Genomic DNA, 16,107 nt, shown 5'->3' with positions numbered 1-16,107 from the left:
TAGAAAGCAAACAATTTCAGCTGAGTCACAGCCCTCCTATTTACTGAACTGAATGGGGTAGCTGAGTAGCTCCAAAACAGGCTCATGCCAAATAGTGTCAAAATAACAGTTCTCCTGATCTCATACCCCTGCAAAAGCGGTATCATAATAATGATCTATAAATCTGCCCTTTTACACTGCAGATAAAATTCTGGCTCTCCTGAAATCAATGCGAGTTTTGTCACTGATTTCCATGAAGCCAGCCTGTCACTCCTTGTATCCAAACATAATTTACCAGCTGCATGAATATATCTGATTGGGAAAACCAACATGAGAATGAAGAAGAGGGAGGAAGTGAGGGGGGACAGGGCAAGACTGAGTCTGAGCGCTGTTTTCTCCCACTCATTATTAGAATGCAATATCTTAATTTCTTCATTCCCATCTGTATTTTGCCTCAGGAGGGGTTATCCAGGGATGTCAGGCAGACAGTCTAGAAACAGAAAGAGATCCCTGTTCCAGCTCTAGCCAAAGTTTCCATTCCAAAATCTGCCCATATTTTGCTCACTGCAGTGACATAATACCCATGACTGGTATCTGGGCACCACAGAATAGTAGTAGTAAATTAATAATCACAGCACTGTCACTAGGCTTTAGAGGTTCTTATAAGAAATACATATTAAAAGCTACAATTAGAGGTTTGTTCCATTTAATATAAAGTGCTGTTAGATCTCAGATGAACATATTTCTTACAATTTTTCTCATTAGTAAACTGATTGTTTTAAATAGGCACTATTCTTTTAAATAGTTGAGCTCTTTTCTGCTCCCAGAAGATAGGTTTAGCAACACAGTGTCCTCTGCAGCCACAGAGCTCAACATCTAAAAATAAGGTTAGTTAGGTCATGAATCATACATCTTCCATCATCAGCTATTGGGAGAAATTATGACTGGTTGATCACAATCTGCAGAAATCTACAGACCAGCAAATTTCTGGCCTGTATCATACATTGTATAGAAATCATATTTGGCAGACAGTGGAAAAAATAGTTTGCAAAAATGTCATTCTATTTTTGTTGTCTGCAGACAAACACACTCCCACTTCTCTGCTTTCTTGCTAAGATTTGATGGTCATTTTTCACTGGTAATATGAAAAGCCACATTCAATTAAATTTATCTTTGTGCAGTCACAAGTGGATGTGATTTTTTTAAAGGCTTAGGAATGCTTTTTGTATTGTTTTCATCCCAAGTTGTTTGACTCGTGCTAAGTCATGTGTGCAAATAATTTCTCCACGCAGGTCCCTTTGTCTGAGCTGTGAAGCCAAAAGGGAAAGAGTCAGCGTCAGGCTGCTCGCTCTCAGCGTCTTCAGGCTTCGCTGAGAGACCAGGCGAAGGCTTTTCGCTGCTGAGGGCCGGACAGGCCGCGCGCTGAACCTGTGTGGCCGGGCAGCAGGGCGCTCTTCACGGGCAGAGGTCCCTGAGGAGCAAACAGGGCGGTGGTAGATGGGTGGTGCCCGCCACAGGGAGCAGGCGGCAGGCGGAGGCCGAGCCGTGGTGCGCCAGCAGTTGTGCACAGACCAACACCACGCGCTGCCTGCCTCCCGACACCCTTCACAGCTGCTCAGTGCAGTCTGTGAATGGCGGCCGTGTGATGACCGGCAAGTGGCAGCCAGCACGACATGGCGGACAGTCATGCGGGGCCTGGTGACAGCCCTCCCGTAGGCCCTGTGCGTCGCCTTGCTGCCAGCCAGCGCGACATGGCGGCAGGCAGGGGGAGGAGGAGGAGGAGAGCCTGGTGACAGCCCTCCCATAGGCCCTGTGCGTCCCCTCGCTGCCAGCCAGTGTGACATGGCAGCAGGCAGGGGGAGGAGGAGGAGGAGGGCCTGGTGGCAGCCCTCCCATAGGCCCTGTGCATCCCCTCACTGCCCCAACAGCCTCACGGGAGGATCCCCCTTATCTGCCGGGTTGTGAGCGTACTCCCAGGGCCCGCGGCAGTGATATGACACCTGAGCAGGCACCTCGAGATGGCTGCCTTCAGGGGACGCTTGTCATGTATTTCGAGGTCCCACCGCGTGCTGTACAAGCTGGGAGGGAGCCATCTTTGGGGTAGCGAGGTGGCTGCCTTCCTCTTCCTCCAATACCAGCGCTGTAGCAGGGACCTGCCACGGCTGCGGCCTGGGAGATTGGACTGAACAAAACAAGAGCAGCACAGGACCAGGCCCAGAGTGGATCTTCTGCCTCTCCATGGTGCTTGCGCCATGCGTCTGCCACAGGACCACCATCCAAAAATGGGCCCTATTTAGAATTTGGAAACTGAGGGTCTGGTAAACAAGGTGAAATCCTGTTTGCTTCCCTGGCTAGAAATAAGGGAATGAATAACCAGTTCTGCTTTTCCTGCAGGATGGACACTCAGGAAAGCAGGATTAGACGCAATTTCAGTCAGACTTTGGTTGCACAAAAGACACTAGGCCTTTCACAATGACTCTGACACAATGGAAAGCATTAATTGTGGGAGCTCCGCTGAGGACATAGTTCTGGTAAATCCTTTTTTCTAATCTCTTTGAGGACCTGTGTCCTCAAATGTGGAGACTGCCAAAAATAGAAACTCTGTGGGGACTTTCTGGATTCTGGGTAAACAGGTATCAATCAATCAACCACTATTCAAACTTTGGCTAATCTATGTGGAGACCAGAACTTTAACCTCCGAACAACAATCAGATAACCAGAAAAGTCCTGACAATTCTTTGAAAAATCAGAGTTTTTACCCTCTGCTGTGCCTAGACCATATTTCCTGCCAGAACTGTATTACAAGAACACTTCCTGCCTCCTTTCACCATTCTTTCTAGCATGAAGAAGTTACCTTTGCATAATAAAGGAGGAGGAGTTTAGGCAACTAATTTAAACGTGCAAATATTTCCAAATGAAAGATTTAACAGGTAGCACACAAAAGCATTTGAACTTGTCATCCTCAGGACTTTAAACAAATAATATTGACAAAACCAGACATGAATACAGTTTATTCAGATGATGGTTTCACTATCATGTCTCATATTGCTGAATCCTAAGAAAACTGTAGCTTCAGAAGAAAAACAACGAATCCATACCTAAGAACATTTCTTCCTCTACAAATGTTTTCTTTCTATATATGTTTTACTTTCTTTTCTCCACAAACCTTGTGCTTTGTGTAAAACAAATGTTCTGTGAAGGTTGCTGGATTATTTCCTCCTCTTTTTTTTTCTTCATATTACAAGTCACCTGAAGTACTTCCGCAGAACTGTCTACATGGAATTAGGTGAAACAGCCACACAGAGTCAACATTTTTTGTGAAAAAATGCCTAAAGGGAAATGAATGGTTGCTTTATGTGAGAGGGTGGTACATCACATTTGCCTTTCCAGTACCCAAGCAGCACTTCATGGTGATACTGGCTTTCTTTCTGTCCCCCAACCTGTCACTGCACCCAGGGGAATAAGACTTAAGCTCTTCCTATCTAAAAGCTTGCTATAGCAACTCTTAGCAGCTTATATGTTGTGAGGCTGATTGGGAGTAAAGACCCGAGAGAGCCTGAAATGAAAATATTGCAGGAATGCAAATCCAACAGCTGTCAGAGCTGGAGCCAGCCACAACACACCAGGGGGGCAGAGGTGAAGGGGACAGTCTTGCATCTCTCACTGCAGTGTCTGGGCAGGACACACACTGGAACATGCTGAAGCCAGAGATACAGGCGTCTTTCTCCTTTCCTGTGAAATCCATGCTGGATTAATATTCTGTTGGGTGACGGCTGCCACTTAAAAACAGCAACAATTTGTTTGCACATAACCTGCAACTCTCTCTCAACTCAAGCCTCCCTTTGGCTCTCCCCTGTTTCAGGAAGACTGAAATTGGACATTCTGAGGTGTGATTCATCTCACCTAACTTTAAGCACCTAAAAGAAAGGCTTATCATCTAAGACAGCTGGCAAAGCTCTCTTCACAGAGAGAGACAGGCAATTCCTCAGGGTGATTCACCCCACCTACCTTAGGCACTATTCTTAGGAAGGAGTGACTCATGCTCTGGAATCACTCCATTGACTGTAGAGGAAGCCTAGACAAGGGGCTTACACCAGACAAGTAACTTTAAGGTGGCTAAGTCAGATGAACTCAATCTCTTCCTTGCTGATAGTTCAGTTTTAATCCTTCTGATACTAGCTGTGATATCCTCTGCTCTTAGCCATAATAAGAAGGGACAATTAATTTGTGACAGGAAGTTCAGCTGGTTTCTAGAATTTGGATCTTTCATAATAACTCTGAAGATGGCAAAAAGGTTGGAAAACTTGCTGGGCCTTATTCTTCTCGGAGCTGTAATGCTGTGACTACGTGCAGAGGAAGCAGAACGGTACTGACAGCTTCTCTGCCTTCTGTTCTCTTCCATTGGCTTTGCAAGGGCCTAACCAACTGCCTGTCTATGTGGAAACTAGAGAGCTCTCTTCTGGGGAATAATCTGGCCTCTTGCCATCCATGTGATCAGCTGAAGAGACATGGATAAAGAAGATGTTGCTGGTCTCTCCAAGTGAGATCAGTTTGTTAATCACCACATCTGTATTTCCTTTCTTATCGAGGGGATACTTATGGAACTTGATTTTCTTTCCTTTCAGTCCATCCATAGCCAAGAACACAGGCTGGGATAGTAATGACAACAAAACCAAGAAAGGAATGACCTCAGTCATATTACCTCCCAGCCAGACTGAGCACTATCTCAAAATGGGAGCACTGTGTGAGATTCCCCATGCATCTACTACTTGGACAATTCAAGAAGGTGGCAGGTACAACAATATTTCCTGGGTGCAACACTGTATGCGTAGTACGGTTAAAATGAGCATTTTAGTGGAGAATGCTCTGCCATGAAAGGTCTGCAGACTGCCCTGGGAGTTTCCCTGTGCAGTGAAGCGGAAGGTGTGGCCTTGCAGAGCCTCAGGGACTTCAGCAGGTACAGTGACTTGTAGGGTCAGGGTCTAAGGCAGTAACAAAATTCTGGGGAGAAGCTTCAGAAGACTTCGGATGAAAGAGAAGAAGCTGTTACGCAAGTATCTGTTGCTCTACTGATAGCAGGCAATGTAAACAAGAAAACCGTGGACTGTCTAACAACCAACGAGCACCAGGAGTCCTTGAGATATGTGAACAAGATCTTCAAGATGGGTTCACAGTATTTCACTATTTTTTTGCTAGACAGTGTAAGCATTTGGACAACAGAACAATCCTCCTAGTCTTCAGGATCAGCTGAGATTCTCGTGTTTGGACTTTGAAAATGTGGTTGACTAGCATAAAATACATAGAAATGGGATGCATCCTTCTGGGTGGATTCTAAAAGCTGTTTTATGAGTTGGATCACAAGAAGCCTGCCATATCTCCAAAAGCTTGTCCTCTGGACAGCAGGTGAATAAATGTACACAACCACCCACTTGCGTGGCTGAGTATTTTGAGGAGGAAGGGAGGATAAACTGAGAAAAAAAGCACCGACTGGTGTACAAAGTTGTACGACTAAATAATGTTGATGTTTCAAAATCTTTTGATCTTCATTACTGATAGTATTATTATTAAAACTGAAATCTTGTCATGGTCTATTTCCCACAGTAATCTTGGCATTGACAGTAGAGCAAGGCCTCATCCCCAGTTCTTCAGTGGAGAAAATGCCTCTTATCTGGCGGGGCCACATGGGCTTCCAGCAGGGTGTGGCCAGAGGCTGCACTCAGCTTGTCTCTCCTCACTGCAAGTCATTTGAGGTTCGTGTGCACTCTCTTGGCCTGCTCTGTGTGGCAGATCCTGGGTAACGCTGTTTTAAAACAGCCATTTTCAGAGGAAGGGAAGGGAGGGGAGGGGAAGAGAAGGGAAGGGAGGGGAAGGGAGGGGAGAGGAAGGGAAGGGAAGGGAAGGGAAGGGAAGGGAAGGGAAGGGAAGGGAAGGGAAGGGAAGGGAAGGGAAGGGAAGGGAAGGGAAGAATTGCTATTAATTTCAACTTGTAATATACAGAAGAACACATCCTCTAACTGGACATGCCACCCTCCCCCTACTTTTTAAATTAATTTGTCCCTTGAAAATGGTGTGAAAATTGTGAAAAGTAACAACTGCCACAGGCTTCTTGAGAAATGCTGAGAAATCCATGTCAACACCTTAAGAAAGATGTAACCATTTTGCATAAGTGAAACAGACTGCTGTAGGAGTTTTCCAGAAAAGTTATTCTGGAGCTTGGGAAGCGAGTCTACCACAGCTCCATCACTGTGTCCCATCCTTATTGAATGTATCTATGACTTCTAGGTCAGATTTGCTTGGTTCATCTCCACTCAGAAACAAGGATTGGGGTCTTTTTGATTGTGTTCTAATCTTTCTACTCCTGTCACTCACAGGAGGACCAGCTGAAGTGGGCCAAAGCTGCTCCCACCCACACATCTGGTTCTTTTCAGTGGCAGCTAGGTTGCAGGGAAAGGTGGCAGCTAAGCTATGCCCTGATATGAACTCAAGATGTAGCTGAGGAACATGACTGAACTCAGAAACTCAAAGAAAGTGCTCCCATATTTGGTAGTGAATATGTAGCCTTTGCTACATATGCATGTCCAGGCCAAATTCAATATGTATGTTGTCTTCTTTGAGCTGCCATCTTTTTAGCTCACAAAAACACCAGCAGCAGTCAGGCAGCTGGTTTCTTCTGATTCATTTGAATATTTCAGTTCTGCTCTCTACAGTCTTGAAGCTGAACTAGGTGACTGTGGGCTCCCCAGCATAAAAATAATGGGTACCTGTGGCTATCAGTCCCACTAAATAGTTCACATCTGAAGTCTCTTGACAAGATTTCACCTCTTTAGCTTCTGAAGTGAACCTGGCTCTAGAGCTTTGAGAATTGGCTCCCACTTAGAGAGGGGGACCAAGAGACATGCAGGAAAATAACTTTGCTTCCAGTGTTTTCCTGAGCTCCCCTTTTTCAGTGGATCAGATTCATGGAAGATCTACTTGAGAGCAAGTGGATGGGGACAAGGCATAGAAATATGACAAGATTTTTAATGAGTGGCATTTTTATCCACAGATTCCTCTAAAACCGTGGATTTATTTATCTTTTGGCTCAGCATACAAGTACTGGAGTTGGTCAAGAATAGTTGAGCAAAGACAATTCTCATTAAAAAAACCTTGCCATCTGATATGAAACCCCCACATGGGCAACACTTTTTCACTGTTCAAAATGAAAAGCAGGACTCCACCTTCCATCTAAAATAGTTCATTGCATAACAGTGACCCTGCTAACAGTCACTTAGCATATGTTAACAGTCACTTAGCATATGTGAGGTCTAGGAGAGCCAAAGTCTCTGGTGAGCAGTGGTTGAAGTCAGGGATCTGGCATCCTAGGTGAGTGCTTCTCCCACCAGAGTAAAGAATTAGCTTCAATAGACTGGTGGTGTTTCACACTGTATAAACAAAAATATTCATTGAATTAAAGAAAACTGATTACTGTACCCAGTCGTTATGGTACTCACCAGAGACAAGAGAAGACTGAATTCACATCCCTCCTTCAATGATTATTCAATCTATATAGCATCAAGTCTCAAGCTTTCTGAAAACTAAGCACACTGTGTAGCTAGAGAGATGCTGTTGTTTTCCTCTAGTCAGTTTGATTTCTTAGTTCTTTACTGAGTATTACAGCTCAAGGAGTGGCATCTAGATCAGAATTACTTTAGGTCAATACTGACATTTCAAGGCCTAATTGGTCTGTGATGTGAGTCTGGCTTTGGATTCTAAAGGACCAAAAGCTGGGATTTTTTTCACCATGAGAAACCGTCTCATACAACTGAAGAAATCACAAAGCTTCTACTTTGAACAGAGCTAACTCAAAAACAGAACAGGAAACCAAGCCCAGCCAGATCTGACTGAGACCCAGAAACCAGACTGGACTGGTGTTTTCATAACTGTGCTTTATCCACCCAAAAATCAAAGGCATTTTAGATCCTCATTTTTGTTTTGGCCCATTTTTACTGAAAAGCTCAATAGTATCTAACCTTGTGGATCAGAAACACGAGCATGTGAACACAGCAGTAACAAGAGGGCCAATGAATGCATTAGAAGCTTATGTGGCTCTAAAATTGCATAACTAACAGTTAACTGTTTGCAAATGTCAAATCAAAAAAGAAAGACCTTTGCATCTTTAGTTTCAAAAGGAACCCCTCCCTCCAGATTACTCCAACCCCAGCACAAATTCATGCGAACTAGAAATGGACTAATACACATAGTGGGGCAGCGTCTGCCAAAAATCTCTTTAGGTTCACTGACCATCTAATGCCAGCACAAGAATCTCCCCTGAATTGTTTTCAGTCTCTATAGATAGATTTGGCTGCAATCCAGGTTACTATTTTAAATGTTAAATTAAAGTGATTAGCCTTGCACACCTGCTGCGCTAAAATATTTAATATTGGTTTCTGCTTTCTTACCAACATGTAAAAATGTGAATGAACAGAAATCACTAATCTAGCCTCCTAGTCTTAAAGACATACATGATCTGCTAAGGGAGCAAATGTTCTCCTACCATTTCCATGGGAGCACAATCAAAGTGCAAAAAACTTGGGTGAGTGATAGAATTACACCAAGGGTATTCATTAGAGAAGGTTCAGTGGAAGAGTCACATTAAAACTTCACTCAGATAATTCCTTTTGGAGGGCATTGGAGGAGCAGCTGTTCAAATGCTGTTCAACCAGCAAAATGGTGATCTTATCCACCGAGCAATTTATTTGTCAGCTTTTTCAATAATTTATCTAGCACTGATGATATTGCATTTGTAAGTAAGAAAGTGTAAATTATTATTTTTTAATTTTGCTGCCACATGCTCTTGGGGAGAGCTTTTGTACTAGTGTCATAGAAGCATGTTCCCGTTGTGTGCCTGACTGTATGCTTCCAGTTAGCTGAATGATATTTGCAATGGAAAATAGAACTTGTAATTCCCAATTAGAGACCTTGACTATTCTTAGAGATGATTGAGTTTTTTCAGTTCTTTGCCCATCAAATCTGAGGTATAAATTTTGCTTTAATATCATTCCCACAGTGATGTCCTTGAGATTTAGGTTTGGGGATTTATTATATTATTTTTTAGTGGTTTTTTTGCATTTTCACCTTCCCACCCAAACAATAAGCTATGGGAAGAGAGCGAGGGCAGGCAAATTGGTAGTCTAATCAGATGGTTGGCTTACCTGGCCATCAGCAGTCACTTTAAGGATGAGACGAGGAGTTGATATCAGGACAAATTCACAGGGACTTGTGAAAAGATATTTTTGGGGGGGTCAGCTGGATGAGAAAGGTTCATCTCTCTTTGTCTCTTTTTCATTGTGGGGATAGTGGGGAGTGGGAGGAGGAAGTGGTTTTTTCGTTAGTGGTAAGGGCAGAGGGAGGTGTCCATTTCCTCTTATAAAAATATAGAGTATAAAGGGGTTTTTGGGGGAGGTAGACAGACATATGGGACAAGTCAGTAAATAACTGACCCTGCTGCAGCAACCGCTTGCACCATAAGCACAAGCAGTCAGACGTCTCATACCTAACTTCTTTCTCATATTCTACAAGTTAGAAGTGGAAATTCACACCTCAGTCTGTTGCTTTATCAAACAAAAATCTGTGAGAAAGCCCTGATATAATACCCAACCTGAAGAAGTTCAGTTCAGCAATTAGTAAGCAACTCAGCTGTTCTAAAGATAGTGAAAATCTTAGACTACATATGGTTGTGGTCTCACCCATTTGGAAAAGCAGGTAATAAAATGAGCAAAGGTACCAAAGATGGTTGCGGATGTGGAGTGAGTCTTCCCCCACTGAGGGGGGAGATTAGCAAGACTAGGGTGCTTTGGTTTGGAAAAGATGCTGATGAGGGGATGTGATAGAAGTACACCCGCTTCTGCAAGGCACAGAGAAGGCAAATAGACAAAGTTTAGTTATTGCCTCTCAGTACACAAAAGCCAAGGGCATCAAAAGAACTTAACTGGTGGTTGATTTAGAACAAATGAATACAAATAATACACAACTGAACTGTGAAACTCTTTGACCTGGGAAGCTGCAAAGACTGAAGAGTGATTAGACAAATTCATGGCAGTCAAATCCATCAGGACTACTGAACAAAAGTCTGCAGCTGCAACTGCCATGCAGTAAAATCTTTAAACTGCAAGTAGCTGGAAGCTGAGCTACAGTCAAGAGAAGTGTTAGGGTGCACAATATAGTTATACTTATTTTTCAGATAATCTGCTACTGGCCACAGTTGGAGACAGAGTATTAAAACACATTGACCACTGATTCAATACATATACAGCCTTCTTTGTGTTTTTATATTGTGTTTCTCTGCACTCTTTGAGAACTGAAGCCATAATGAAACAGGAAACTATTATCTGGGGACTAACAGATTATCTGAAAAAATGCTACTGAGATAATTTAGACCTGGAGTATGAATTTGTTATGGATTTTGGGGTTGGGCTCATTATAACTTCAGCTGCAATGTTCAGCTCCACATCCTTTCTTACACTTCTGTATTCCAAAGTGTGGTATGTTTCTGTGCTTTGGCTTTTCTTCCAGGACTCTGATTCACTCAACTTTCATGAATATTACTTTTTCTTTTTTTTTAAAGTCTCCAGGAGCTCATGCCTGATCTAATAGAAGGTTTTGGAAAATCTGGCAGAACTCCATCTCCACAGGAGGATGTGAGATTCACATTTAAACTTTGGAGTGTACCATACCATAACTACATGTACTAAAATTACACCAAGTATTAGTCAACACAAACAAGTAAGAGGATATTCTTGCTGTGTCGTTGTGACCTTTTGCTTCTAAGGTAAATGTAAGCTTAATTTCTAGTATTTCTCAGCTTTTACAGACACATTCTAAGAGGCTCAGTTTTAAACAAGATTAAACATGTTCACAGCTGAAATCTAAATGGGTTCTGCATCCCTGTTGAAATGTTCTGCTTAAATGTTTGATCCTTAATGCAGTCTATACTTTGCCCACAGCAAATGTTCCTCCCAGCTGCTGTTCTTCCCATTAACAGAAAGGGGAAGAAGAATTAAGGTACTGCTCTATCCAAACAAGTTGAAGCCAAGAGTTCAGTAGCTGCCACTCAGTATGCAGTAGCCTGTAATATTCAGGACTCATGTTGCATGAAAATAGCATTTGCTTTGTTAAAAATATTTTCCTGATCAGTTAGTCCTTCTAATTTCCAGACATTCAGCTAAGGCTTTCCCCTCCCTTTCGTTTTGGAAAATCATCTCCAAAACAGATGAAAAATGAAGATTTTTTTCATTATTACCCAGTGTTTTGTTATAAAGGGAAGTTTCATCTTGGATTGAAAGAAGGGAATACAAGAGCCCTAGAATCATGCCAGATTATGTCCATTCATCCCTGAATTATCACGGGTCAGTCATTACATGTCGATCTGATATATTTCTGAATTTGTATTTCTTCCTGCCATTTGTCTGTTTTGTCATTCTGAATTACTTGAACAAGTACTAGCAGAGTGGAACCTCTTTCTATTTCCAAACACTGCAAATGAAAAAACAAATACACCTTTCAGGTGAAGACAGTGATAATCCAAATTTTTCCTCCAGCTTTGAAATAAAGAGCCATGCTGGATCCACACTATACTATTCTAGGTCATTCTCAAGGCAAGTATTTCAATTCCTGTTCAGTGATAAATGAGGAAGCAACTGGAATTCATTCCAGCCACTAGCTGAAGCTCTGTAAAAGCAGAGACTACGTAACATGGGTCTGATCTACTTTGTTCCACTCCTTGATTCTTCAGGTTCGTTCAGTAGCCTCAGAGCATTTTACTTCATTTCAGGTCTTATGAGAGAAAAAGGGATAGCTGGCAGGAGACTATGCAAAAGCCCCGTGCCTGTCAGGCTGTTCATGGGAGCCTCACCTGCCATTCTCATCAGCTTCTTTCTTCAATACAGATTGTCCTGGGGAGAAGTGGGCACAATTCACCTGCAACAGTTTTCTTACAACGATAGTAAATTCCTCTTTCCCTAGGAATGTGTGGATTCCTCGCAGATTCTTTTTTGCTTTTTGTTTTTTCTTTTCATGTGGCCATCTGACTACTACGACTGACTAATGCAGTGTGTTGGCAAACACATTGAGCAGGGAATTTGTGTAACTGTATGTTAAATTACCCAGTGCAAGCTTGTCATTGCAATTGGTCACATTCCTTCTTTCTCTCTGTCTCAGCAAAGCCTTATCTCTACAGCTTGCTGCCATAAGCTGCTTTGAGGTGGCAAGGGAGGGCATGAGACAACACTCAATCTATATGAAATAAAAAGTGAGAAATTAGAAACAAAAAAGTAGGAAAAAAACCCAGAAAGTTAATGGGAGCAAGTTCCACAGGCTCTATGATGATCAAACATCAACCTTTAGTGTCTGGGAGAAATGAGCAAAGACACAGCACTTCTGGAGGAGCATTGTAATGTTCTAACTATATGCTAAGCTCACAAACCAGTATCACTACCAAATCCAATCAACACCAGTCTCCTTTGTGGGAGTTGTTCTCCCTTGTAGAAATAATTAAATATCCACAGGTCCAAGAGCAAGCACAAGCAATTAGGAGGGATACAGTGGCCCAGTGGCTGGATCTCTCACTGGGGATATGGGAGAACAAGGTTGAAGATCCTGCTCCAATGTCCACTTAATTATTTATATACACTAATAGAACACTACACTAAATACACTAATATGCCCTATTTATCTACCTTAATAGCCCTAACAAGAGATCTCATTTAAAAGACTCCTGTTCTGAGTACCTATTAGCATCATGGTGAGAGCACTCCACTATACTGTAGAAAAAGATGCTTTTTATTCTTAAACAAACTCAGAGACAGAAACTCATTAGTAATTAGCCATTCTCGTGAGTAGAAGACCGGCCTCCCTTCCCCTTGGGTTTTCTCCCACTGAACAACAGGAACATTATTTATATATCATTTACTTTGATGAAAGAAGAAAGCAGTTGCCTGCCACTAATGTGGCAAAAATGCTGCATCCCAGCTGGAGGGTTGCCTCAGCTTGGTGGGTACCTTTCCAGTGATGTCTGGCAGATAGGAGGCCAAGAACTGTTGTAAATGGAAATTGAAATCATCTGAAACAGGCTTTGCTTGTGGAGCCCTTCAGCGGTGTGGCATTGCCTTGTCTTGTCTACCTCAAGGCAAATCAACCCCAAGAGGGAATGCTGAAGACTTTAAAAGCTCAGGGTCAGAATGCAGGGAACAAGAGCCCTGGCCCCAGAATTGAGCCTGTGGAGGAGAATTTGTTACAAATCAGCTTAGCTAAGAAACAATTTTTTGAGGATTACTGAGAGAACAGCTAACAGCAGGATAATTTGATTAGAGACATGGAATTAGATGAAGGAATGGCTTAAAATAAACTGCTTAGATATTTTAAAGCTATGAGTAATAGGAAAGACTGGGAGAGTGATCTAGATGTTTTTTGGTTAGATTTTCAAAGAAAGCATTCAAGAAGATTTTCCAGTGGTGAAGGCTGCATGGAGGAGGAAGTCCTGTAAGCTTGAGCATAAGAAACAGGGGAGAGGTAACAGACCCCAAAGTGTCGGTACAGGAGAAAATCTTTCATGGGAGAGAGTGCTTCACAGGGAATGGTTTGGGAAACTGCCCAGTTCACATGGGATGTTATTGCAGCACAGAGTAAGGAATTGTTTTCTTAGTTTTAATACTTTATTGTTGTTGCATTTTACTACAAACACAAATGGAACCGCCACAGCAGCAAACATAATAATCTGCCAGAAGGCTTTGGGAAGCAGAAGATCTGTATCATGCTGTATGCTTGGGATGAGCTTGAGGCAGTGACAATGTGCCAGTTCACCTGTGCATTTACAAATGTTGGCTCTGAATCGGGACTGTGCCACAATGTCCTCATCTCTTTACTGACCTGAATCCAAATTCCTGAAAAAGCTGAACCTTGGATCTCAGTCTGGGTTTGAAATTAGCAGCCAGGGAGCAAACCCCCCGCATCCACTTACCTACACCAAGCCTCCATGTACATTAGCAACAATGGGAAAAAGTATTTCTTGTACAGCCTTACTCAGGTAAAACAGAATTATTATGCTGATTTAGCTTGACTATTCAGCCAGATAAGTGTCATTCACCACAAACCAGGGATCCAGACAAAAGATGTCTTTGATTACACATCTCTGATCCTTTTTTAGGAGTACAAAAGGTGCAGCTAAGTTAACTTAAGATGGTTGAAAAGCCTAGTACAATGAAGACATTGCTACAGCTTATGAAATTTTGAGCATCTTTCTACATATCCAGGAGCTTTTCAGTAGGCTTTCTCTTCCCTATTGTGAATGCCACTGGAGACCTGCTAGAGAAGCTAGATAGTGAAGCTATATGTGTATCTATCTACATACATATAAATGATGGATGCGTCTCTTCGGAATCCAATTATACCTATATGGCTTCCTGTTATTATTTATATTATGTTAAGAACAAAGCAAAGTCTGAAGGTGTATTACTCAGTGTGCTGTAGCCTAGACTCCCCCCAGGCCAAATATAGGCAGCTAACAAGTCTTTGAGCATATTAGCCTGCAGCCTAACATAGTTTTTGAGCTGCATGAATTGCATTGCTTGAGCTAACATGACTGAAAAATGATACTTTTTAGCCAAATGAGACAGGCTCTCTGAGGAAGCAGGAGTCAAGTTCAGAATGAAAGGGTAAGCTTAATGCCAAGGATTGTTTTTTCTGCCCAGCAAAATTAACAAGGCAAACTCCTGAACAGCCGTGAACATTACCATTGCTGTGGTATGGAGGTGATGCACATGCTACTTTTTCTTTGCTCTCCTCTGCTGAGGTTTCTAGGCCTGTACTCAGTCACATCCCAAACAGCCAGTAGTACATAACGCCCTTTGTAGTACTTGTTTTGGGTAGACAGGCAATCTAATATACATGAAAAAGCATGAAAAATTGCTATGTTTTGTAGTTAACATTTAAAGGACCTCCATGGATGGATGGGACTTCTGTCAGTAACTCCTTGCCCAGCTAAGTCCAGCTCTCTGTTACAGAAGGCCAGACTGCTACCTTCTTGCAGGACTGGGACTGACCCTACCTGGACCAACATTAAGAGTGGAGTTGTAGATCTTTCAGCCCCCAACCCACTAGCAGGTATGCACTTCCCTACCTGTTCTGCTCTGGAACTTGATTTGCAATGGGCCTATAGACTCATTCCCCCAGAGAAGGTGTGCTGAGCACCTTCTGATCCTGTTGGCTTCTTTGGCATTCAGGAACATTCATCATCACTGGGAATTACACAATGTTTGGCAAGCCCTAAGAGGGGAAATACTCACTTTCTCCGTTACAACTCTGCCAATAGCAAAGCATAGTGTCAGTCCAAGCACAGGTTTGCTGAACAATTAATGAGTCACAACCACAGCTAGTTTTCAGAAACCCTCCCATGTACAGTTGTCAGCTCTCTGCTCCCTCACTGCACTCAGAATTTATCATCCACAATAAAGACAACACTTCCACTTGACATTTCATCTTGAAGAAGGAAAAACTTCACATTTTAAATTACATGACTAAGAAATCTTATTAGACACTTCACAGTAGTAACTTCTTGAGGTTGCTTCATATTACATCTGGAATAATGTGGATTAAAAAGGAGATGAAGAAAGTTGCTTCTCTATTATGGCCAGTCTTTTCTATAGGCCTCTTTAGTCCTTGGGCACACTGATCCTCATCACAGTACCAAATCCTAATGCTTGAAGTATTTTCCAACTATCGACCATTACTTTACAGCTGTAAAGACAACACCAGTTTGTAATCTCGACTTTCTCCTCTCCCATGCAAACTCCACCTAAACACCATGGCAATGACAGTATGTGTTTACACAGAAAGGAAAGGTTGGAAGATACTTCTAACAATTGTTAATGCAAGGTCTGATTTATATTTTCTGGAAGAGAAGAATTTTAATCCTACTAGTCATAACTGTACTTAATTTCTCCCTTGGGTCTGTGGAACATCAGACATCAGATAGCCTGCCTAATCTTCTGAAAATCCAGGGAGGACCAACACTTCCTCATGAAGAGTTTGGAGATTGTTAAATGCCCCTCTCAGAGGATAAGCAGCAGAATGATAATCCAAAAAAGTAATCCTTGC

Source organism: Dromaius novaehollandiae, chromosome W, assembly GCF_036370855.1.
Source record: "Dromaius novaehollandiae isolate bDroNov1 chromosome W, bDroNov1.hap1, whole genome shotgun sequence".
Classification (NCBI taxonomy): Eukaryota; Metazoa; Chordata; class Aves; order Casuariiformes; family Dromaiidae; genus Dromaius; species Dromaius novaehollandiae.
The sequence above is the reverse complement of the archived record's forward strand: the minus strand, read 5'-3'. Positions refer to the sequence as shown.